This window comes from Carassius auratus, chromosome 6 (genome assembly GCF_003368295.1).
Source record: "Carassius auratus strain Wakin chromosome 6, ASM336829v1, whole genome shotgun sequence".
NCBI classification, from domain to species: Eukaryota; Metazoa; Chordata; class Actinopteri; order Cypriniformes; family Cyprinidae; genus Carassius; species Carassius auratus.
In genome coordinates, this window is record NC_039248.1 from 616,934 (window position 1) to 641,711 (window position 24,778).

At 37.3% G+C, this 24,778-nt stretch overlaps 1 pseudogene; it reads left to right on the top strand.

Moving 5' to 3' along the window:
• The first annotated feature begins 2,295 nt into the window (after positions 1-2,295).
• LOC113105142 (probable phospholipid-transporting ATPase VA) lies at positions 2,296-24,452 on the top strand (annotated as a pseudogene).
• The last annotated feature ends 326 nt before the right edge of the window (positions 24,453-24,778 follow it).

Here is a 24,778-nt window from a genome sequence, read left to right on the forward strand (position 1 = left end):
AGCAGAATAAATCAGAACATGGATGTTTTTCAGTGTCACTTCTTCTTTGCATTTTTTTCCAGTATGTTACAGATTAGAAAAGAGAGAATCATTTGTCACTGTTTCATTTAAAAAACAAAAAGCACATTGTTGTAATGTGCTTATATTACCTTTTATATAGCAATGGAAAGAGGTTTATAAGCAGTAAGGTGAAGTTGATATTTTTGTATACTGTTCTAAACAGAAAAACTTCTGGTTGTGTGTTGCCAACACCCTTCCTTTGGGTGGAATTTTCTAGTTTCCTGGTGCATTTGAAAGATTTACTAATATTTTCCGGGGGGGAAAAATTTTTTTTTTTTTTTTTTTTGAAGCAACATCGCATAATATATTAGGTGCATTCATCTTACTACTTCACAGACAGATTTTGTCCCTTGTGTTTCATTTGTTATATTTAATATTTTTTTATTTGTGCTATATGAAAAGAAAACGTAAAATAAGACACGGAGTAAGACAAAACACATATTCAGGAAAGAGTATATTAGTACAAGTCTTAATAAAATACAGTGTTGCTTCTCAAGTACATTCATTTTCTTTCAAGGACATTCTGAGTTTTACATTGCTAAGTGTAAAAAAATAAAAATGAAATGCTACTTAAAATCTTAAAGTCAGCACGAAACCTATTGTAGATATCATCGTGAGCGATTCATCCAAGGATTTTTTTTTTCTTTAATGTCATAACTTGATTTTCTTTCAAAATTTAAAACCCTGCATAACCACTATCTCCCGAGAGCTCGCAATATTTTTGAGTGCAGTGCTCATATCTCAAATTACAATCAACAAACAAATAATAAAAATCCCTAGTATACTTTTTTTTTTTCTAAAAAAAAAAAAAACTGTGGTAAAGTCTAATTGTTAACATGTTTAATAATGGCTATACATGTTTGTTTGTTTGTTTGCCTGTTTTAAGATTATAGCGAATATCTTACCCTATAGATTTCCAATGAAAGTGCATTAAAGATTTGTGCAGTTGAGATGGACAATAAGCTAGAGCCATTGTGAGTAGTTATGTCATTTCCTCTTTCTGCCATGTGTTTAGGTGGCTTCCTGGAAATAAAACCCCAGGTTTATTAGTGTCCAGCCTATGTTGGGATTAGTTAGCATAAAATTGCACACACAAACACACACACACCCAGACTGTGACTCACTACAGCCTATGTACTGTTGTAAGTGTATATTCCTGTACTTTAAGAGCTAGAGCCTCTGTTCACTTCTGGGTGTGGACTTTCCAATTAACGCAGCAGACCAACTGAAAATACAGTTGCTCCATTCAGAAGCAGCGGGATGTTTGCCATGCTTGTCCAATGACACAATGCCACAAAAACAGACTACAGGTGCCAGCCTGAGCCACACAGCTTTCAAGTCTTGAAAAAGAAAATTGTTACAACTTCATTGACATGAGCTGTTTTGACCAGGCAACCATAAAGATTTGGGAAAACAAAACAGTACTTTTGTGTTTCCACTCATTATGTAACATGTTGAAATGAAGGACATAGACAAAAATGTTCCAAAGTGTGCTCCATTACCAATGTTGGAAAGCACGCCATGTTTTTACTAAGCGAATAGCAATCGTTTCTGTTTTCTGTGATCATTTTTGTTTCTGTGAGTAGCTGCCTCTCTGGTTAAATTCCAAGACATTCTTTTACTTTCTTTTGTACATACTTCTGAGGCATTCAGTTTTGGTTCACAGGTCATCCTACATGGAGTTGGCTGTCGACATGAAAGATACTACTCCATTTGTGTTGCTAGTATTTGAAAGATTCTGTTGCATATGTTATGAAAGTCTTTAATACACATTTCCTTTTTACTCTTTGAAGGGTCATGTCAGGGCATGATATTGGGATTTACTGTATCTATAGGTTTATTAAGGACATTTAATACCTGAGTCAATGCATCAATCTCTGGAAAAACTCGTCCAGTCGTCCCACAGTTGCAGGAGTGGTGATGAATCTTTCGGTGAAGTAGTGAGGTTTGGCATTCTCGCCCCCTCGTCTTGGCTGACGGTCGTTCATGGTGGGGAAGTTATCATCCCAAACAGTTTGTTCTGCTCTACCTGCCAGGAAGCTATGCACTGAGCTATAACACAGGAGCGATAAACCTCAAAATGCTCTGTAGCCAGCTTATCCAGTCAACCTGTCAAAACACCCTTGATTTTTGCCATCTTGATTCAGTCTAATGGCCTTGTTGAGGAAGCCAATGGAAACATAGAGAACCATCCTTGAAGAGCTGAAGTGATTAGTTCAGCTGTCTGCAAACAGTATGTGTTTTTCACGCGGTGTGTGTTTAATACTAGTTTAGTAAATCCTTCTCTGAATGTTCGAATATTTTAATGGATTGTCTAATTTTCTTTTTGGTTTTCTTTGTGTTTTTGTATTGCAGATGATTGCAAAGGAAAACGACAAAGGAAAATCTTGTACAAAACTCAAAACTACTTAAATCTTTATGCTGGCAGACGGTCTCAGGACACTCTGTATCGCCAAAAAGGTAACACAGACACTCAGTAACAATTAGAAAATTTCATTTAATATAATCTTACATAATGTTTTTGAGTTACCTTCATTTTGATATACATTTAATTTAATCTTTAATATGAATCTTTAATAAATTGACAGTCCTCGTTTGTATTGTCATTTACACTTTTGGGTGGACTTTACTGGGTAAAAACAAATGGTTTGTGTTGAAAATGTAAAAGTGTTTTTGCACCGATGGTTTACAAGTCTGAGATTTTTTCCAGAATGCTGATCTGCGTGACAGATCTCTCACTCTCTGTACATCTTTTTCTCATGTCTCTTCTTTTTCCACATCTCATGGATAGTAATATATGCTCTCGCGCTCTTCTCTGACTTGATAATTCAGTGTCTTGAGCTCCTTGTGGGAGTCTGGTTGCCATATGATGTGATAAGATGTGGTGTTCTTGTTTTTTTCCCCCAATTTTTCAACAAACTTTCACATGCTTTCTTGGATCTACTGGAAGCAGATTTTCAGATTGATCTGAATTTTAACCAACAAAACTTAACTGAAGCCCAGCTGTGATCTATCACTTCCTATGTAATTTTAATAACAGTATGCATTCTATGTTTTATTCTTTTTGTCATGCTTCATTATCGCTGTCACTTTAAAAGGAAGGGTAAGCCTTGAACAGCTTGCATACAATTATTTTTCACACAGCTAAGTGTGAATTCATACATAAATGGAGCTGCTTACAATTTAGCAAGCCTCTTATTGTGTTAGTTTTATTTTCTCCACCTTCAACCAGAATACCTTATTACGTTCTTCTCTCTTTTTCCTTTTTTCACGCATCCCTTCAAAGCTAGAAAATCTTTTTGAAATATTGTGACAACCAGTGCCTTATCAAAACTCATTTATTGCAAATAATGCTGATGTTGCAGCTCTAACAGTGATGTGATTGGTGTTTGTTTGATCCAGGTTCTCACTAAGGAGGAGTATGCCAGTTGGCTACAACTCCACCTGGAAGCCGAGACAGCCATACAGAGGAGGGAGGAGCTGCTATTTGAGTCTGCATTACGACTAGAGACCAACCTCCAACTTCTGGGTAATAATAGCTCCTAAAGCACTCTTAGTCCATCAAGGCCTAATTTACACCTGTTGTTAAAGGGATGGTCACCCAAGAATAACATTTGTGTCATCATTTACTCATCCTCATGTCATTCCAAACCTGTAAGAGTTTATTTCTTCTTCTGAACACAAGAGAAGATACTTTGAAGAATGCTGGTAACCAAAGAGTTGCTAGTACCCGTTGACTTTCATAGTAATATTTCCATGGGATTCAATGGGGACCAGCAATTGTTTGGTTACCAGCATTCTTCAGGAAATGTTCTTTTATGTTCAGCAAAAGAAAATAAGCCATGCAGGCTTGAAACAACTTAACAGTCCATAAACAATGACCTAATTTTTCATTTTTGGGTGAACTATACTTTTAATATCTCGAGGTTCTTAGTAACAGACACTTAAAATCTTTCTGTCTGTCTTTTCCAATAGGAGCAACAGGTATTGAGGACAGACTTCAGGATGGGGTTCCCGAGACCATCGCCTCTCTGAGGAAAGCAGGCCTTCAGATCTGGGTGCTGACAGGAGATAAACAAGAGACTGCCATCAACATTGCCTATGCATGCAAACTGCTGGACCCAGAGGAGGAGATAATCACTCTTAATGCTGACTCACAGGTATACCCAGCATGCACTGCTGCAGTCTCGCCTCACTTCCTTCTCCCTCTAAATGCTGACTTAGTGAGACACGCTCTTCATCTAATGAATGGTTTGATAAACAATTTATCTGTTGATTACTTCTGCAGTTAATCATTTAGTCCGAGGCTTCATCTCCAAACAATATGAAGTTGAAGGCCACAGATAATCACTGAACTGAACTGAAAGAATTGATTTGCTTGAAGTGTCTCAGAATTCCCAACACTACAGGGAATTGTGTTTCACATATGCCTTATTAAAACTGTAACTATTAATCTCAGGCTGCCCACTCCAGCAGACAACTTGCTTGCAACCACAGAGTTTGGAAGATGTTTAATATCAGTTCTCACAAGGGGTTAAAAAGCATTTTATAATTCCATTATATCTTTGGTGTGGATTCTGCTTGATCTTGTATTTAATTATTTACTCTCTGATTTGATTATTGTTCTTGTTTTGCTTTTTGCAACCAGGAATGACAGAAATGTCTGAAGGTATTGCCCATAACTTGTAGGCCTGATTGTTCCAGTTGAAAACACAAACTGTAGTTCTGTTTCTCCCACTATTGTACCTTTTTTCCCCCTCACCCATCTACCATATGAGCGTTTTTTCCACTATGGGCACTTTAATCTCCCAAGGGCTGATTACTTATTTTTGAAATATTATTATTATTATTATACAACTAACTAATCCCTTTTACTTTATTTGTTTCTCAAATCTCATCTTTAGTTAGTTTAATTATCGGCAAATGCTGTTAAGATTTTCTGTTTTTACACCGACAGCACTAAGAAAATCAGCAGGCACAAAAATAAATTATGTAAAGTTCTAATTAAGTAAATATTAATATTACTTAAATTGTAGCATGCTACTTGAACCCATTACCCGGGACTCGAACATGAGACGATGCGCTGCCTACGAGGCTATCAGCGCCGACAGCATGTGTTATCTTTAAATTAAAGTCAGTCATGACCATTTTTTTTACTTATGGGATATTGCAGTGTTTATTATGAATAATTTGCCCATACCCAGATCTTTAATTATTACTTTAAATAGCCTTTTTAAATTCTGATATTGCATATATTGGCTTTTTATCAGCTAACCTGCTCTCTAAGCTATCAGCCATCAAAAATCCATATCTGGCCATCACAAATGAAAATATTTGGTAAGGTAATTTATTTAGACTTAAAGGACCAAAAGTGTCTATAGTTAAAAAACACCCATATATCAAACTATTTGCGTATTCCCCTGCATGTCCACTATTAGACTGTAGGTGTTTCCCTCACAGAACAGCTGAACTGTCTTGAATGAGCTCTCATGGTGTTTCATGATTTTGTCTCCTTGGAGAACACGTGATGCATCCACGTGAGTTTTGTTTTGAAAAACCACCCAGGCAAAGAGCTGTCATACCGGAATGTCTTAATCACCGACTTGCTGTATTAGTCAGAACTTTTTCTTTGCTTAAAGGGATAGTTCACCCAAAAATAAAAATGTTCATCATCATACTCTCGCCCTCGCATCATTACAAAGCTGTATGACTTCCTTTCTTCTGTGGAACAAAAGAAGATATTTCGAAAAAAGGTTGGGAACCGAGCTGTTTGGATTACTTTTGAAGACATTTTTAGAATATCAGTCTCAGTGATTTTTGTTTCGCTGAAGAAAGTCATAGAGGTTTTGAATCACATGAGGGTGACTGAACAATGACAACATTTAGTTTTTTGGGTGGAGTATCCCTTCAATAAAAGGGATTTGGTACAGTAAATATGTTGTATAATTTACACCATTATTATCATCTGTTTTGTTGCATTTCCAAGCAGAGTCATCTTTTCTTTTTCTTTTTTATGGGGTTGAGGGTAATTTCTGTTTGCCAGATGTTGTTTAACTCTCATGAGATCTTTGTGTCCTTTTATGACTTTCCTGATTTTTACCTCTTTTTTTTTTTTTTTTTTTTTTTTTTTTTGAATGTGAACTAGGAGGCCTGTGCTGTATTGCTCAAGAACAGTCTGCAATACATCCAGAAGAAGTTCCTTTGCGACCCTCGAACAGATCCTCAAGCAGCTAGAGACTATGCTGGCCTCCACTTCTCTTCTCCGGTGTGTTCCCCGGCCACCTCTGGCCACTCCAGCCCCTTCCTGGTGCACCGGCTAGGGCTGGTGATCGACGGTCGAACCTTGGCCTACGCACTGGACAAGAGTTTGGAGGATGACTTCCTGGCTGTGGCTCGAAGTTGCAGGTCCGTTCTATGCTGTCGCTCGACACCCCTGCAGAAGAGCATGGTGGTCAAGTTAGTGCGGAACAAGCTCAAGGTCATGACGCTTGCAATAGGTAAGTGGTGGATGTGTTTGGTCGTTTTTTTAATCTAGTGTTTCGCTTAATCTCAGTGTTTTGTTTAGCTGAATTTGCAATCTTCCAACTCCATTCACTGTAATTGCATGGAGAATTTTGACCAGTACAAAACACGTCCTCAAATGGCTTTGAAGTGAAGGATGACTGAATTCTCATTTTTGCTTCAACTGTCCCTTTAAACAATAACTGGTTGTTTCTTGATAAGATGCCCAAAATGGGTCAAATGGGTAGCATAGATATTCTTTTTTTTGTTGTTTCTCGTACTTTTTGATTGGCGAGTTGTATTTGGAGATGAATGGTCTCCCTTGTTTTGACAAGTAAACATTTCAGTGGTGACTGGATAGCACCTGTCTGTCCTTTCCCCAGCGCAGAATGCCACATTTACAAGCTCACGCAGCACTCTAGCTAATTATCCAGATGGTTTTAGGGAGAGAGAGAGAGAGAGAGAGAGAGATAGAGAGAGAGAGAGAGAGAGAGAGAGAGAGGTGCAAGGTGCATCAAGACTGAGTCACCTGCCTGCAGAAAGAGCAGGTTACCTCAGGTCATTCCCCCCACCTTGATAAAGATTTTGTAATTCATTTATGTCTCATGGAAAGACAGGAGCAGGTTTTTATTAAACATTAACACTGTCATTTTGGATGGGAATGAGAAAGGTAGTGCTCAAACGACCCTCAGCGGTGCTGTAAATAAACTCCTTTGCCTCGAAATTGACAGACTTCATTACAGAATGAATCGGAGCCTTGCCGCCTTCACCGCACGACTCTAATGAACGGACATTTATGGTGTACAGACACGTTCGCAGCAGATGTTGACGGCTCTCATGCTGAGCATATGTGCTTTGTTGGTGTACTTCAAATAAAGGTGGTCTTGTTGAATTTGGCTGCCATGTTTGTTTGTTTCAGTTTGGACAAAGGCGACTGACGGTCTCAGCGGGCTATTACTTTTCTATATACTTCAAAGCCTACTAGCTTTTTAGCTTGAAAGTCAGCTTTTGATGACAGCTTGGGGTCAAGTCAGCACTGCACCTTATGCCTCAGGCAACAGATGATGATTTTAGGTCCAAGATAAACGTCTCTGAACACATATTATGAAGTACACTCTGTTTCTCACCAGACAGAATGTTGTCAATTTACAGTTCATAATCATGTAATTGCGTTGTCATAATGATGTAATTGGCCACACCTTTAATTCTCATGTTTATATGCAGGGCAGTCCGACTGGGTTTTAATAATTTCAACAACAAAAAAATAATAATAATAATAATAATTTTTGTGCTTTATTTTTATTTTGTTTTGTTTTATTTATATCAATTTATTTTATGTCACTCTAACTCCTCCAGGAGCCCTTTTTTTTTATAGTATCCACCAAATTTGCTGTAGTTCTGTTTTAGCCCTGGGTGTTTTTTAATGTCTAACTCGACTAAGATTTCTTGTGATCAGATATTCTGAATATCATGTCTCTGTTCTGACTTGATGTGCTTACTACTTCTAACTGTTTGGACTGAGGCTTTTCATGCAGGAGACAATCAGAAATATTCAAGAGTTATGAATGTTTTGAGTCTGTTTCTTAATGTTAATGATTTCACACTCCAGCAATCAAACACAAACAACCTTTTATCCCACTCTAACTAACTATTAGTCTGCTTACTGCTGTATAACCATTAAAAGTGAAGGCTTTTGAAGCTTTTTTACTTTCAAATAGGTCTTAAAGCCAACATTTTTGTGTTTATGCCCTTTTTTGTTTGAGGTTTCAGTTTAATAGTTTAACAGTGTGCCTCATTTAGTTTAAATAGGGCTTAATTGAAGTTTAAAACTTATATAGAACAGGATGAAACGAAGCCAACATATTTGATTTTCAGTCAAGAAGTTAATTTGAAACGTTTAGATCCTTTGCTAGTTGAGCATTCTTGTACCAGTTTGTAGCCTCAGACTTGAACTGATGAATGGAATGCAAAATTTAACATGACTGCCATTCTTTGGTATTCTTTGTGATTTGACTTTATAGTAAGCATTTTTCAGATTTGCAAAAGGTGACATTGATGTAAAGTCATGTCACCCTGCTAATGCGCTGTCATTCCAGTTAATTTCAGAAACTGCAGCTTGTTTCTTGGCTCTTTTGTGGATAATTTATGTTGTTTATTTTTGCCAGCAGAGCACTTTGCTGCTGATGCAATGTTTGCATTAATACAGGCTGACATTGTGCAAAGTGAAACGGAATTGATAACTCGCTCACCCCTCTTTCTCACCCTCATTTTGTGTCTGTTTTTCTCATTCATCCTATAGGTGACGGAGCTAATGATGTTAGTATGATCCAGGTGGCTGATGTAGGGGTGGGGATCTCTGGACAGGAGGGCATGCAGGTAAGGAGAAACTGAACAGATCAAGGGGAAGTAATGCTGATAAATGTGTGCGAAAGGGGATGGTGGAGCCATACATTGTGGACACACTTTACACTCTGCCTTAAGTGTAAAGCACAAGAGGAATGAACATTGCAAAGCAGGACTGCAGGGTTTAATGCACCATGGTTCTGGATATACATAATTCATGTTTTATGAAGATGTTTTGGCCAAGATACAGAGACAGCCTGTACTCAGAAAGTTAAGAAATAGTACCTTACACCAGTGCTTCACGACCCAATTATACAGCATAAATTATGCGTTTTACAGCATAAATTACACAATTTGAACACAATTTATAACCTGTTTTTTTTTTTTTTAAGTATGTTAAGTACTTTGCTAAATAACAACTATCACAATATGATTTTATGTGTTCGACACATCTAAAAAATGCTGTAGTCCTTGTATAATATATTTTTAGTAGTCTTTTGCTCATTAAGTCTTAATTTATTTTACCAAAAATAGTTTAAAAAACTCAATATTTTTTCAATTTAAAATAATTGTTTTCTGTTTTAATATATTTTAAAATTTTATTTATTCTTGCCTAAGAAACATTTATAATCAATGTTGAAGACAGTTAACTATTATTGACTACTATTTATTGACTGCTAACTATTTATATTTTTATGTAAATGTATACATTTTTTTCTGTATTTTTTGATCAATTGAATGTTCAAAAGAACAGACGAATTCAACTTTTGTAACATTATAATGGTCTTTATTATCACTTTAAATGAGTTTAATGCATTATTTTTTTTAAATAAAAGTCTTATTTTACATTCAAATTTGAATGGTAATGTACATGTACGCAGTATAAATTGCATTCAGTTATAAATTGATGAATTTTGAAACGCTGTGTTAAATTTTGTTTATAATAAAGAATTTTCAGTTTTGCTTTGTTTGGGCGATATGTAGCATATGGTTCCTTGAGCAGATCATTTATAAAGCGCCCTCCTCTTGTTCGTCTCTGAGTACAGCCTATCTCGTTCTGGTTTCTCAGAAAATCTCCACTTTGCCTACAAATGGCCTACCTCCACCCACCCCCAGCTCTGTTCTTAGTGGCAGGCCTACATAGTATACATTCTGTTAAGGTGAGAAGAGAGACAGGAAGCACCATGAGTTCATCTGTTTGACGCTCTGTCCTATGCGTCACGCAGATTAATTTATTCAGCGAAAGATCTGGACGTAATGAGGCACCACACTTTGCTTTGTGCCAAAGTGCTCTTCTTATCGGAGATCTTGTTGAGTTCAGCGCTCAGTATTGACAACCCTGATGAGAATCTGTTTATGACTCTGTCCCATAGACCATAATGTACCAAACATAGTAGAGTAACAATTGATCTCACCTGTTTTGTTTTTTATGCTTTCATTATGTGAAGAGAATGACAACGAGGATGGAGAACATAGCTGATGCTGCTGTCAGGCCGATTGTAACTGATTAAAATCCCAAATGCCATTAGAGGCAACGGGGTGTTATCTGTCATGCTGATAGATGACATGTTAACTGCCTGACGCCTGCAGCTGTCAAAAACATATGATAAAGAATAGATGGGTGAGGGAAGGGGTATCATTTTCAACAGATTCCAGTCAGAAAGGCTTTTCATAATTCTTTTATGCAAAAATGTCCTTACAAGTGTTTTGTCACCAGGCTGATGTTAATCTTTGTCTTATGAATGTATATGGATGCCATGCCACCATGTTTGTGTGTCTCACTTGATTGATCTTGGGCCTCAAGGCAGATGTCATTTGAATGTGGTTGAATGCTTTAACTCAATGGGCCAACATGTTACCTTTTTGAGTATTTAAATATATATACTTTTGCACAATCATAAAATAAAACCAATTTTTGTATCTTTAAAGCTTTGCCTATTCATTCACTAGTGTGGTCCATTGCTTTGTGAAAATACTTTTAACTCCACAGTACTTGTATTAACACTTACTGTCTTCACTGTTCTTTTCACATTGTTTTCATAGGCAGTAATGGCCAGTGACTTTGCCCTGCCAAGGTTTCGATACCTGCAGAAGCTGCTCTTGGTCCACGGCCATTGGTGTTACTCTCGTCTCGCCAACATGATCCTCTACTTCTTCTACAAAAATGCTGTGAGACCCTGAAGATTGCTAATTTCTGATTATAGTTAGCATTATAATACTGGTTATTAAAGGGTTGCTCCACCCAAAAATGAAAATGTTGTCATTAATCACTTACCCCCATGTCGTTCCAAACCCATAAAAGCTTAGTTCGTCTTTGGAACACAATTTAAAGGGGTCATATGTTGTTGCTAAAAATAATATTATTTTTTGTATTTGGTGGAATTGTGTTTGTGGGTGTATAAAGGTTAAAAAAAAAAAAAAAAACATTATTTTCCACATACTAGAAATTATTATTTCTCCTCAATTCCTTTCTGAAACACACGTTTTTTCCCAGTTTGAAAAGCGAGGTGTGTTCTGATTGGCCAGCTATCCAGTGCGTTGTGATTGGCCAAATACCTCAAGTGTGTGACGGAAATGCTACACCCCCTGCCATACTTTAATGCATGTCCGGCTCAGAACACTGGAGCGATGAGACAAAAACAATAAAACCCATTACAAATGAGCCATTTGTTGTATCCAGTGGGGACATAATTATGGATTATAATGACTTGTACTGTCTTTTTACACGTTGCATCGTGCCACGTAAACATAAAACCATGTCTGCATTTATGATTAGAGAAACAAGCACTACACTTCTTAAAACTCGCATTTGAATCGAATCCTTTAACTATGTAAACGTACTTACAGACTGTAAGTTAGAACAGCCGACATTGTAGTCTTCTCTCCCAGGATCAGGAAACAGTCCTCATCCTCCATAAAATGTGCTGCACACATCTGAATATTTGGTTTGAACTGTTCTGGAACTGTGTTGTAAATACAACATAACCACTGATTTCTAGTTGTGTCCTCTTTTGGAAAACCAAACAAAGTATTTTCGCTTTCACAATGAAACTGCTTCTCCACAACATAGCGAGAATCAAAGTTACGCCTTCTTTCTTTTCGTGAACATTTGGGCGGCATCGTGACAGACACGTTGGGGCATTTTTGAATGAGCCATTTTTGGAGGGCATAGACGGGTCTTGACTTTAATAAAGAATATGTCTTTGGGTTTGAGACTTTAGTCTTTGCAACTTTTATCTATTAAGGAACAGCTTGTGACACTCCAAAGAGAATGGAAAACTTGAAATCGCATCATATGACTCCTTTAAGATATTTTGGAAGAAATCCTGGAGGCTTGAGACTGTCCCGTAGACTGCCAAGTAAATAACAGTGTCAAAGTCCAGAAAATGTATGAAAAGTCGTCGTCGTAAATTGTGTTCCGAAGATGAACAAAGCTTTTATGCATTTGGAACGACATGGGGTGATTAAGTGATCAATGACCAAATTTTCATTCCCTTTAAACATGGATTTTGATTTGGAAATATTTGATTAAAAAAAGACAATGAGTGCTACAAGTTAAATTCACTTTTCTGAATATCTTAAATCTTCAAATTAACATTCTGATGTGTTCAAATTGTTTAAAGTTTAATTGTTAGAGTTACTTTTATACTGTTTAACCATTAAACATTAAATTACAAAATTATACATTTACACCATCCGTGAACAGCATAAATTTAATTATAATTGTGACTGAAAAGGCTATTGAAAGTGTAAAATAATGGTAAATAAAAACCCATGAACAACCAGCGTTTAATAATTAGATGGGAGTTTGTATATTTGGTTTGTTAATGAATTGGTCTTATGTTGGTCTTATGAATATTATATATATATATATATATATATATATATATATATATATATATATATATATATATATATATATATAAATTCTGCTCCATCTTCATTCGAATAGAGTATTCCAGAGTGCTGTGTAATAATGTATCCAATTTAACAGGTTGAAGTTTCATTATGTGAATAGTTTATTGCTAGAAGCTCTTAAATGTTGTTTGTTCTTCATATACTTTTTGATTAATGAAGATCTATTCTTGGGGAGGTCCTAGAAATGTCTTGGACATAATGAAGATGCATGATTTGTAATGAGGCAACAGCTGCAGACCTCATTGTAGAATTTATCTTTTGTCTTTCTCTCACCTTTTTTTGTCCTCTATTGTCTTTTTGTGTTACTCTCTCACCCTAGATGTTCGTTGCCCTCATCTTCTGGTATCAGTTCTACTGTGGGTTCTCTGGGTCAGCCATGGTTGATCAGTGGTACCTGATCTTCTTCAACCTGATGTTCTCCGCATTCCCTCAGCTCGTCACCGGCACCCTGGACAAAGACGTGTCAGCAGAAACCCTGCAGGAGTTCCCGCAGCTCTACATGAATGGACAAAACTCAGAGGTACATGCTGATTGGACTGAACATATTCACACCATCCGTGTGACCCGTTTTAAAATGGGTCTTTTATTCTGTGCTGAGTTTCATGAGGGAGAAAACGGCACAAGCAAGAGCAAACATTTTCTAAAAACCACTAATCGTCTTGAGAGTGGTGAAATTTTGTAACCTTTTTTTAACCATATGCCTCTGCAGAGGTCTTGCTCTTACTTGATTTATTCACTAACCATTTATTAGCGTTCTGTGACTCCATTAGTGGAACATCCAATGACATTATAACAAAACATGGTCGTCTGGAATCGGGGAATGGTTTGTGCCTGGATCTGATTGTTTGAATTTCTTTTACAGGAATATAAACCCTACATGTTCTGGATGAACATGATTGATGCATTCTACCAAAGCCTCATCTGTTTCTTCATCCCTTACTTTGTAAGTGTGATTAGAATGTTTTGAGTGTTCTCTGAAATTTCCATGCAAAATCCATGGCCGTTCAAATGTATGTCATCCTTAAGATCTGATGCCATCTGATGTTGATGGAACCTTTTTAGTGCAGTATTTAAAGTTTAAATGCACTGCAGAAATGAAACTAGAAAATAAAAAGAAACTAATTTCAAGAAAGACTTTGTAGCATTAAGACTGATTTGCATAGATTGTGTCTTCAATATTAGTATATTTTGTCTATTGCACTGGCAGATTTTTAGTTTATAATTAATGCTTTAAAGTAAACTTTTTTTTTTTCAAGAATTTTCTAATATATTAGAACTGCAGTTTTTGCAGTGTGCTGTGCATGTAAAATAAAATAAAAAAGGGTCTGTAAGTGATCAACAGTATTGTCTGCATGTCATATATTTGCAGGCTTACGTTGACTCTGATGTGGATTTGTTTACATGGGGCACTCCCATCACCACCTTGGCACTCTTCACCATTTTGCTGCAATTAGGCATAGAAACCAAGACCTGGGTGAGTCTTGCTTTAAAAAATATTCTAAATGTAATAGGATGTAGTGGCTAAAATTCTGTCAAACTCACTCCTAAAACTCAATCTTCATGGTTCTTCTGTACTGCTTTTGCAGTGTAGAGAAGGTTGTTTGCTTTTTATGATTCGTGAGGGTCTCTGGTTCTGTGTAATCAGTCAGAGTCAGATTTTCATCAAAATTAGTCTCAGATCCTCTTTAGACCATGCTGGCAAAAAGTTATCAAATTCAAGGTGATTCTCCCAACCCTTCTCCAATAACACACAAAGGAATTCTATGAAAAGCATGTAAAAATGGATGTGAGGCTATACCTCCACAACAGTTTGGCATATTGAGACCATACTTCCTGTGTGTTATAATAAACATGACTTGGAACGACCTGCAGTGTTTATGCACAGTGCCCCCTAGTGGTCAGGAGATATGAAAAATACATATTTTTGCTTATAACTTCTGAACGGTTTAGCCTTAAATTATAAAACCGGTCTCTTTAGATTCAGTGCCTTATGCAGAGTTGAAACATACCAAATGTTTACATGTCAGCTAGGGCTGCAACTAACGATTATTTTGATAATCGATTAATCTGTCGATTATTTTTACGATTAATCGATTATCGGTTTATGTACTTATATTTTAGTTTTTTCCATTTTTTCCCCAAGTAAATTATTAATAAAGGGTCTTTATCATTCAGCATAGATTTTTAAGAGATTTTAACCATTTTGCATTGTCATATCCTCATCAAAAATATACCTGGAGTTTTTTTATTATGTTAGTAATCCTTTGTCGAACTCTTCTGCAATCAAAACACTGACCCATACTCTAGCAAAATTCACAAGGAGATTTCAAATATTGTTTTCACCATGGCAGTCCTTAGAGCTCCTAAAGTAGTTTAACATCCCAAACAAAGCTTAAGGAATCTTTGAGAACATATATAGTATAAGTATAAGGATAAAACAGAATAAAATTGCAGTGCATTGTACTTTATTATTTACTGGGAAAAAGCTTTATAGCTTATGCTGTGAAATTGTAAACAATCCTTCGAAAAAAAGTGCCAATGGCATGAAACCTGAATGGAACTCACAATTTAAAGTAAAATCCATCAGAAGGTTGTCCAGAAAAAAAAAATTGGGACACACACAAAAAACCTTCTATGTGAAAAAGAGCAGTGAATACTTAGAAAAGAAGTGCATTTTAAATATACTCAAACATTTACCTCTCTCATTCAGTCATAATTAGGCTGCAAGTCTGAATTATGAACTGGTAAACGACAAACTGATCACATAACATGTTTGTAAAGCTTTAAATGTTAACTGTTAAAAAGCAATGTTATCAGCTTTTACGACTAAACATTTGCAAACAACCTTGTACTGGAGAATCTGCACAAATAAAATTCTTAGGGGCCGTTCACATATCGCGCGTGGAAAACGCTAGTCGCGCCGCTTTCTCCTTCTTTCCAAAGCGCTCGGGCAGAAGCGCCCCTGAGGCGTCTGCCTTTGTCAAGCAACCATGACGTGCTCTCTCCATGACGTGCCCTCTCCATGAAGACCCGGAAATTTTAGCAAAGGATAAATGGATGCGGTGTGGACGCGCCTGGAAAAACGGGCGCATCGCACCGCGTGCGTGTCGCGACCGCGTCGCTTCCATTATGAAAGTGCATACTGCGCGCCTACATAGGAAATAACGAACTTGAGCACGCAAAAGACACGATATGTGAACGGCCCCTTAAACAGTTCAGTAGTGCAGAGTTTACAGGTTACTCTTCATTTTGAAGGCTCAAAGTAAAGTACTCCCACTCAGTGTTGCCAACTTCTTTCAATGGAAAGTAGCTAAACCCTGCCTGAAAAGTCGCTAAATGTCGCTAGATGACGTCATATGCTAATTAGCATATTCATGACGTAAGTGCGTCATATTATCTTGCCCTTTCTGTGCTCATGTACTACATTTTAAGGCAGTCAAAATTCGCAATAAAAGTTTTTTATTATTATATTTGAATGTTTCTGTTGTCCGACAACGGAATTAATATTATAATGACTGACACGCGTCTATTAAGACTACATAACCAGCTCTCAAAGATGTTAATCTCCGCACTAAAATCCTATTCACGACATTGTCTAATGAAATCACATACACATAAGATTAAGATAATGATTGTACTGTGATTTCGGCTATACTTGTATGTAAAATAGAGTTAGAAGCAACAGAATATATTTTTTTAACTGAAAGTGCTGCTCATCTCTGCTTGCTGAACATAGCAGATGCAGAGAGAGAGAGGCGTGTGCGCACGCTGGGGGAGAGAGAGAGAGAGAGAGAGAGCGAGAGAGAGAGAAAGCTCGTGCGGCAGTACCGGAGAGTCTCAGAGACTAAATAAGGTCTGTCAAAAAAAGTCGATAGATTTGTCGCTAGTCGCTTTTTTTGAAAAAAGTCGCTATGGGGGTCTGAAAAGTCGCTAAATCTAGCGACAAAGTCGCTAAGTTGGCAACACTGCTCCCACTTCCCGCTGAATGCTGCAGAGACGCTGTTCGGGAAGCACGTGACATAAAACGAGGCCAGCTATTGGCTATTCGCTACTTCACCTGCTGTACTGGCTGAGTAAAACCTCCAGTGGCTCATTACTGCCACACTTTGGTCACCGCAGAATTGAAATATACACGAAATACACGAAATGAGCCGCTTATGGCAAATAAAATTTATTTAGCGACGAATCGATTACTAAATTAGTTGACAACTATTTGAATAATCGATTTTAATCGATTAAATCGATTCGTTGTTTCAGCTCTAATGTCAGCCATTTTGGGCATCGGCCATTTGGAATTTGTCAAAAAATGCAATAACGCTTAGACTTTATTTCGAAAATCGGTATGCATCTTCGGCACCATGCCTTGGTGGCACTCAAAAAGTTTGGGCGCAGCGACGCCTTGTGGTCATAGTCTAAATATAACAATTTGCAACTATTACTGTTATTACACTTGTATACAAAACGTTGTATTATGCTTATTATAGAGTGCATGACATCACATGCACTACCGCCGCTGGCAGTAGACAACCATGGTGACGCGGTTGTCACAGCAACCGTCACATTCCTAGATTTATTATTAATTATGAAATTTACAAAAATGCTAATAACTTTTGATTGCATTAGCCTATTGCAGTGGTCTCAAAATATTGCTTGGCTTATGCCGACAACAGACATACCAATTTTTCCTTGGCAAATCCAAACATCCTACTTTTTTGAACTCCTCAAGCCTAGTTCCGATTTTCACCAAAATGGAGTCAAATCATCTTCAGACTGTGCTGACAAAATGTTATGGATTTTGTGTGTCTATAGACGAAACCGCTTTCGTACAGCGTTGCTACAAATTTTTGAAATGGTGCCAAAATGACTCTGAGGATATATCTCTTCAAAGCTTTGACATAATGAGAACAAAATTTGTGTGTGCCATTGTCACCTCACACAGAACACACAAAAATGATTTGATTACAGCGTCATCTGTTGGTCAAAAGTCATAAGCCATTTAATCATATTACTAGTGGTTGTATTTGATTTTTCAGCCATTTCAATTACAATTATGCTAAAATTGCTTTTATTACTCGTTGCATCTGATGCTCCATTCCATGCTTAGATCCTCAGTTTGCCTCTGGAGTGCTTGGCCCCACAATTGCTGCTTGCAGCTATATTTATTATTTTATTTTATTATTATATTTTTTTAACTGCAAGCAGTCCTGATACAGACTTTGTACTGCTATGGTATTTTATTATTTTCTTTAACACCTTTGTAGCTAACCCATTTTCTTCATATGTCACTGTTGCTTAAACTTCCTTTTTGTTTTGGTTCTCCTGTAAAGTTTGTCACATGCCACTTATGCCCCTCTGGTTCCAAGCCCTCGATATACTACTTATTCATCTGACAATGGTTAGGATTTGGAAATTAAGTGCTTTAGAGATGCTGAAATGAAAAACCCTTCTCAGACAAATCTACAAGGGGATAGAGAAAGCAAGCCTTTCTTTTGGTTCTCAAAATGAGGCTGAACTCTATGGCGAGTAAGACCAGGATGATGCTGACACGACCAGAGACATTTATGCAGGGAGCCTCCATGATTGGTTTGAACCGGGAGATACTGCACCATCAGGAGCCATACATCAGCCTGACAGCCCATGCAGGCAGCCTCAGTCCAGCCGAATGTGCTCGTCTCTCTTGCTAACCATGGTGGTGTACAATGGCCGTCACCCACAGGGTGGCCAAAGCTCATAGATGGATTTTCCTACACATGTCCTGTGGCGTATTGTGAACTGCATTTATGTATGTGTGCAGCTCTTACCTGAATCTCCTCCATTTTTCCCTCTTTTCTTGAGTCGCTGTTTTAGATTTATGAGCGTGAATTGGATTACAGCTTTTTCCATTACACCGGCGCTGTAAATTTTCAGCTGACAAGTTTCGTTGCGTGAAAAATGTCCTCTGCAGCCTCACTGTCTTTCCGGACATGATGATGGCTTCTGGTGTGAAAGAGGCTGTTCTTCAAAGTAAATGGCTCAAGTACAGAGTAAACGTTTCCAATAGCTGGGCTGGCAGCTTCATCGTTCCATGTGCTGCCTGGGAGAATGAACACATGTACTGGAGAAAGTGAGCGGACGCCTTTTAGGTTATTTGAGGTGAGGGCAACATTGAGGCCAAAGTACATGTGGAAGGCCATCGCCCTGTGCGCATTCGAAGTAAAAGTGCATTTCCATGCGCAGCTTATTTCAGTTCCAAAATGTGACTGACTGAGAAAAGCAGGATTGAAACAACAAACATTACTTTCGTTACAGCTTTGCTTTCATAAAGGAGAAAATCATAAATTTGGAGCTGGAATTATGTAACAGAAATAACTAGAAACACGTTTGATCCAGTGTTCTTAGGTTTCTTTGTTCTCAATAATAAAATATCTACTTCAGGCAATTTAGCAACTCTTTGTTAAGCCTGCCTTGTTTGTGTTTAATTATTTCACAGACATGGATGAACTGGCTGTCGATTGGCTTCAGTATAGCTCTCTTCTTTATTGTGGCACTGTGCTACAATGCTTCCTGCCCAACCTGTTTCTCTCCCTCCAACACTTATTGGACCATGCAGAGGCTGCTGGGAGAACCTATATTCTACCTGCTGTGTGTTGTCACACCTATTGCCGCACTTCTTCCCAGGTAACTGTAAACATTTTTAAACCCTGTTGGAAATATTTTATGCAAATGAAGTTAATTGAACCAAACATTTTTTGCACACCGATTTATATATTGTCATTCAAATGAGGAATATTTATGCCAATATATTTCTGTAAGTTGAATTTGGGCCAGTAATGTTTTGCAGTTTAGTTCTAAGTTCTTTAGAATTTTGTGTAATATTAAATAATTTCGTAATATGAATTTGTAATTTAGTAAATTACTATATTATTACGATTTTAAAAACGTAAAAACACTTTTTTTTTTTATAAAATGCAGAAAAAAAATTCCTATGAATTTAGTTTAATAATTTAATTTAGATTTTGAAATCAAATGTATATATTATTTTATATTGTAGTTAATCATTAATAAGCTGATAATTTATTAAATGATAAAAAACTAAATTAAAGTAGATATAAAATATTTTAAAATATTATTTGTTTTATTAAATGTTACAATTTTGAAGTTATTGATACATTAAAATCTCAGGAAATACTTCAAGAACATAGTTTGTCAAAAGGGTTTGGCTGAAAAAAAAAAAAAATCTTCATTTTAAAACATAAATATTAAAAAAATTATATGTATGTCATTAAAACAATGATATTTTTGTGCTTCTAAGATGTACAAACGCAAGTCATATTGTTGGGGCTGGTGTCTGCTGCCAGTGGCCATGTAGCTGCAGTGCTCATGGGAGTTTTAGTTTTTGCTGACTCTTTGTTGTTTTCATGTCTCAGATACTTTTACAGAGCTTGTCAGGGAAATCTATTCCCAAACCCTGTCCACGTCGGAAGACAACTGGACAAACTGCCAATAGACATGCGCAGGATCTTCCTGAGTCAGATGAAGCTGGGCTCCCTCGGATCACTGTTTCCCCCCCGCGCCCCGTTCTTCCCTCTCTGCAGGCCCTTTCAGAAAGACTACAGGCCCAGGGTAAAGCAAGCCCACATGGGTAGCACCAAACAGAAGGAGAAAGCTGTATCCAGCCCCATCCCATCAAAGAGCATGGACATGCGGGACACACCTTTAAGCTCAAAACATTCTGACAATCATATGACACTCAACATGAGAATGCAGGAAAAAGTTCACTCCTGCAGACAGGGCTCAGACGGCCCTCTGTTGGAGAACTTGCACTGCGTGAAGGAACCTTCGAGTCCCACCGCAGACACTCTGCCATACACCAAAGACACTCCAGCCTCCAGGACTATTTTGGATAGCACAGGCTTGGAGGTCCCGCTGAGCCCGACAGACCTCTGTCAGGTCAGGTTGCTCACCTCCACTCCCTTGCTTCCTCAAACAGAGACTATGCAGCTCATGACGCCACCCACCTTTTTTTGGGGGCAAAAGCTGGAAGACGAGGACCATTCGAGCCAAAAGTCTCTACTGAAACAAGCCGGGGATGTGGATCACAACCAGTCAACTAGCTGCCTACAAGAACATTCACTCAAAACAACGTTTCTATGATGCTTTCTAACTGTTACGCTTATTCAAATTTGCACGTTAGCTTTAAGAAATATTATATATTCAATATTATTTTATGAAGATATAGGTTGGTACTACATTTATATATATTTAGATGTGTAAAGTTTATCAAGTTTTTTTTTTTTTTTTTTTGAGAGAGAGAGAGAGCGAGAGAGAGTGGCCAGCATATGCAAACTGGATAGTCTTATGATTAATGACTGAATTTTTATTTTAGTTTTTTTTAAAACATCTCAAAAGTGGAGGAGGTTTGTATCTCAAAGCAGAGGCAGTACACAGACATTCCTTTATCTGTTTATTTGAACCTGGATGTTTAACCTGGGTGCACTTTAAAGACCCGTTAGACACTGCTGATAGCACTACACTCGTACTTCCCCATCCCAGAACGAAAAAATCATGGTACCCTTCAATGTCATGAGCTACAGGAAATTCGGTAACTCTTTACGAAAAGTGTGCATGAGAAGTCCTGATCGAATAAAGGCGTGAACTAATCAAGAACTAATAATGTGCGACGGGAGTCACTAAACACAGCTTTAACATCATGTTAGCACATATTTGTTGTAATACCCAACACTCAACTAAATCAAATTATTTCTATAATCCTGGCAAAACCTGCTCTGAATTTCATTAAATATGCATGATTTTAATGCCTGAATACCATTTGCTTCACATTCATATCTGCTGTTTCATCAAGAACATTTATTGGATCATTTAAATGAATATTTAAGATCTAATTAAGGTTTTTTTGCTACTTCATATTCTTTGTCATACAGCCAATCTAACGCATTAACTATCAAGCATGTAGTTAAAGTGGCCATTATTCACATGACTCCCTCTGATTCCAGTCATATCTCATGCTAGCGCTTAATTAGTTCTTGACACGTCTGCGAGTTCATTCTCCATTAGTTCAAGTATTAGTACATGATTTATGTACCCTGTTTGTTAAGTATTAGTGGAATTCCTTAAATTTTCCTTGAAGTGTTGTGTTTGTGTTGTTCGGTCCCCTGACGGCTTCAGTCAAGAGCAAGAGATGCACTCTAAATTAGTTGATTCTGTCCAAAGGACTATGCATGACACTAGACGAGCTCTTAGACACCTACGAGACGTTAAAATGTCAGTATCTCACACCAACATCATTACTGAATTACTAGAGTCAAGTATTATCGTGTAAAATGAAACTGTCCTCTTGCCACGCATATACAGATGGTGCTTCAGCTCAAGTATTTCGCTTTTTCTTCACTTTTTGCTGCTGCTTTTGTTTCTACACTCATTCCTGCAGGAAAGGATTTCACTTTTGCTTTTTTATAGATAGTTCTATTCATTCAGTCCTTTAGGATATCGAGGCCGATGAATCAAGCTGAATTGACAGTTAAGGATCCTGGGAGGTGGCTTGATTTAGTACATGTGCGAACAGAAAGGCCACTTTACGCTGTTTGTTTTAGGCCTTTTTACGAGCTGATCTTTTGAGATATATGTCTTCTGCTATTTGCTGTGATTGTATTTTTCTACTGTTTACTCTATACATGATCCTTGACCAAAGATACAAGAAGCACATGACCGCTGGAGCATTTGTACTGTAACCGCTTGCTCAGGCTGATCACTTTATTGATTAGTAATTTAATTGGCTCAGGGCAGGCTTTTTTTTTTTTTTATTAAAGGGATATTTCAGACGAAATGACTTTTTTATTTTCATTGTTCATTGACACTTTTGTCATTCCAAATTTGTTTTAATTTCTTATGTTTGACACAAAATCTTTTTTTTTTTTTTTCATGCAATGAAAGTCAATGTGTTCCGATACAATTTGGACCTCATTGAGTTTCATTGCATGGCGAAAAAATATTTTTTTTGGTCTTCCACAGAAGTAAGTCATATTGGTTTGGAATGTCAACAGAAATAACATTTTTGGCTTGGCCATCTCTTCAAGTGTCTTTTTGCCCTTACTGCTCACGTTTCTATTCCCAAACCAGTCCCATTTTATTTTCTTTCATGACCGGAATCATGTTTTGTATGCATTAGTGTCTCGCTCGCCCTCAGGAACGCCAGCATGCATCAGGAAACATTCCATTTTGATCAGTCTGTTCGAAGGGAATTGATGGACTGACTTTGTGACTTCTGTTTTAAAGCTGTAATATGTGTAATGAATGGTTCTGGCGAGCACATGGGTGGTTATCCGTTTGTTCCGCAACAGAATATTCCACAATTCCGCAAATGTCAGGGGTGTGGCGTATTCTAGAGTCCCCTAGAGAGATGCTAAAATAGTTTTTATGAGATGATTTGTCATGCTGTGCTCGTATAACCTCAAGGCCTCGCCAATCTGTTCATTCAGGATCTCATTTGGGCAGTTGCTATCAAAACCGCTGATTTATGAACAGCCTACCAGGAGGATTATGAGATCTATTGTGCTCATTACACAACGAATGGTGTGAACAGAATGTGCTCAGACCAAAAAAAAATGGGTGTTACATTAGAAAGCATCTCGATTGTAGTTTCCTGTCATTCATAAACACACAACCTCATGTTTTTTGAGGTGTATCTAGAGGCTGATGCAGTATTACGCTGGGTGTGAGTGGGGGGAATAATTGACTGATTCTCTCTCTATGTGTCTGGATACTTCAGTAAAACCCTAAAGAAGCTAATATGAAGCACACAAGTACTTTGTTCATTCAGTTTTTCTTCTGCACAGCTCAGGTTCAGCGTTCGCCGCTTTGAGCAATATTCTCGTCTCGTTGGAAGTGTGATGTATATAGCATCCGAATTTATTTTATTTTCGTAGTTTGATAAAGGCAACGTTTGTATGTGCCGAAGTGCTTTAGTATATGCTAGAAAACCGTTTTATACAATGTGGAATATATGTTATGTGCCTTAACACTGGAGAACGCATATGTAGACGGCAATACATACAGTGAATTTTATATACGTGCAGTGTATGTAAAGGTATTTGGAGTTATATTAATAAATGAGGTTTAAGAAAACAAAATCCTTTTGGTTTTTAACAAATTGAAGAGATTGTGCTGTATTTTTTTCCGTACTTCTATTTGCTTGTTGATTTAGATTGGAATGTGCCAGTACTTGGTCTGTCAGGTTCTTGGCCGAGCATCCGTGCTGTAATCGAATCCATTCACAGCTGCATTCCAGAGCCTTTCCTTAACTTCAGGGCAGATCACCAGCAGGAATTCCGTCCTTCGGAGTTTGTCACAGCTCACATGTAAGCGTTGGGTGGACTTTTTGATACCTAGCATGACTTTTCTCACGGTCACTGCCATGACTGTTTCTGGCTCATTGTACTGTAATTGGTGTTTGTTATAGTCACACAAAAGTTCAGTTTTTTTCTCTCACTGTAGACTCACTACCCTGCCAGCCCTTTCTGAAAACACCTGTTTCAAGTGATTCTCTGACATTTTGGAGGGTTTTGTTCAATTGTCCAGACGTTCTGCGTTTGTTTCCTTACCATAAAACTAAAATAAATGGTAAGACAATGTTTCTTGGGCTCTCAATCTCTTATTCGTCGTTTTCTTACTGGACTCTTTTAAAAGTACTGTTTTGGAGACTGTGTGTGAGGAAAACGCAGTGTTATTTAGTATTATTGCAATACTATTGTATTTTTTGATTAATGTTTTTAATGTAAAAATAAATCCGTAAAATAACAGAAAAAAAATAAAATGTATCCATTAGGACATTTCTGTTAACCCAAACACAATGCAATGAAGTGTAGAATTCTAAATACTGGTAAAACACCTGTAAATCTATATAATATGGAAAAATTCCTTCAAATTATACCATATAATTTTAGATTTTTTTTGTTTTAGT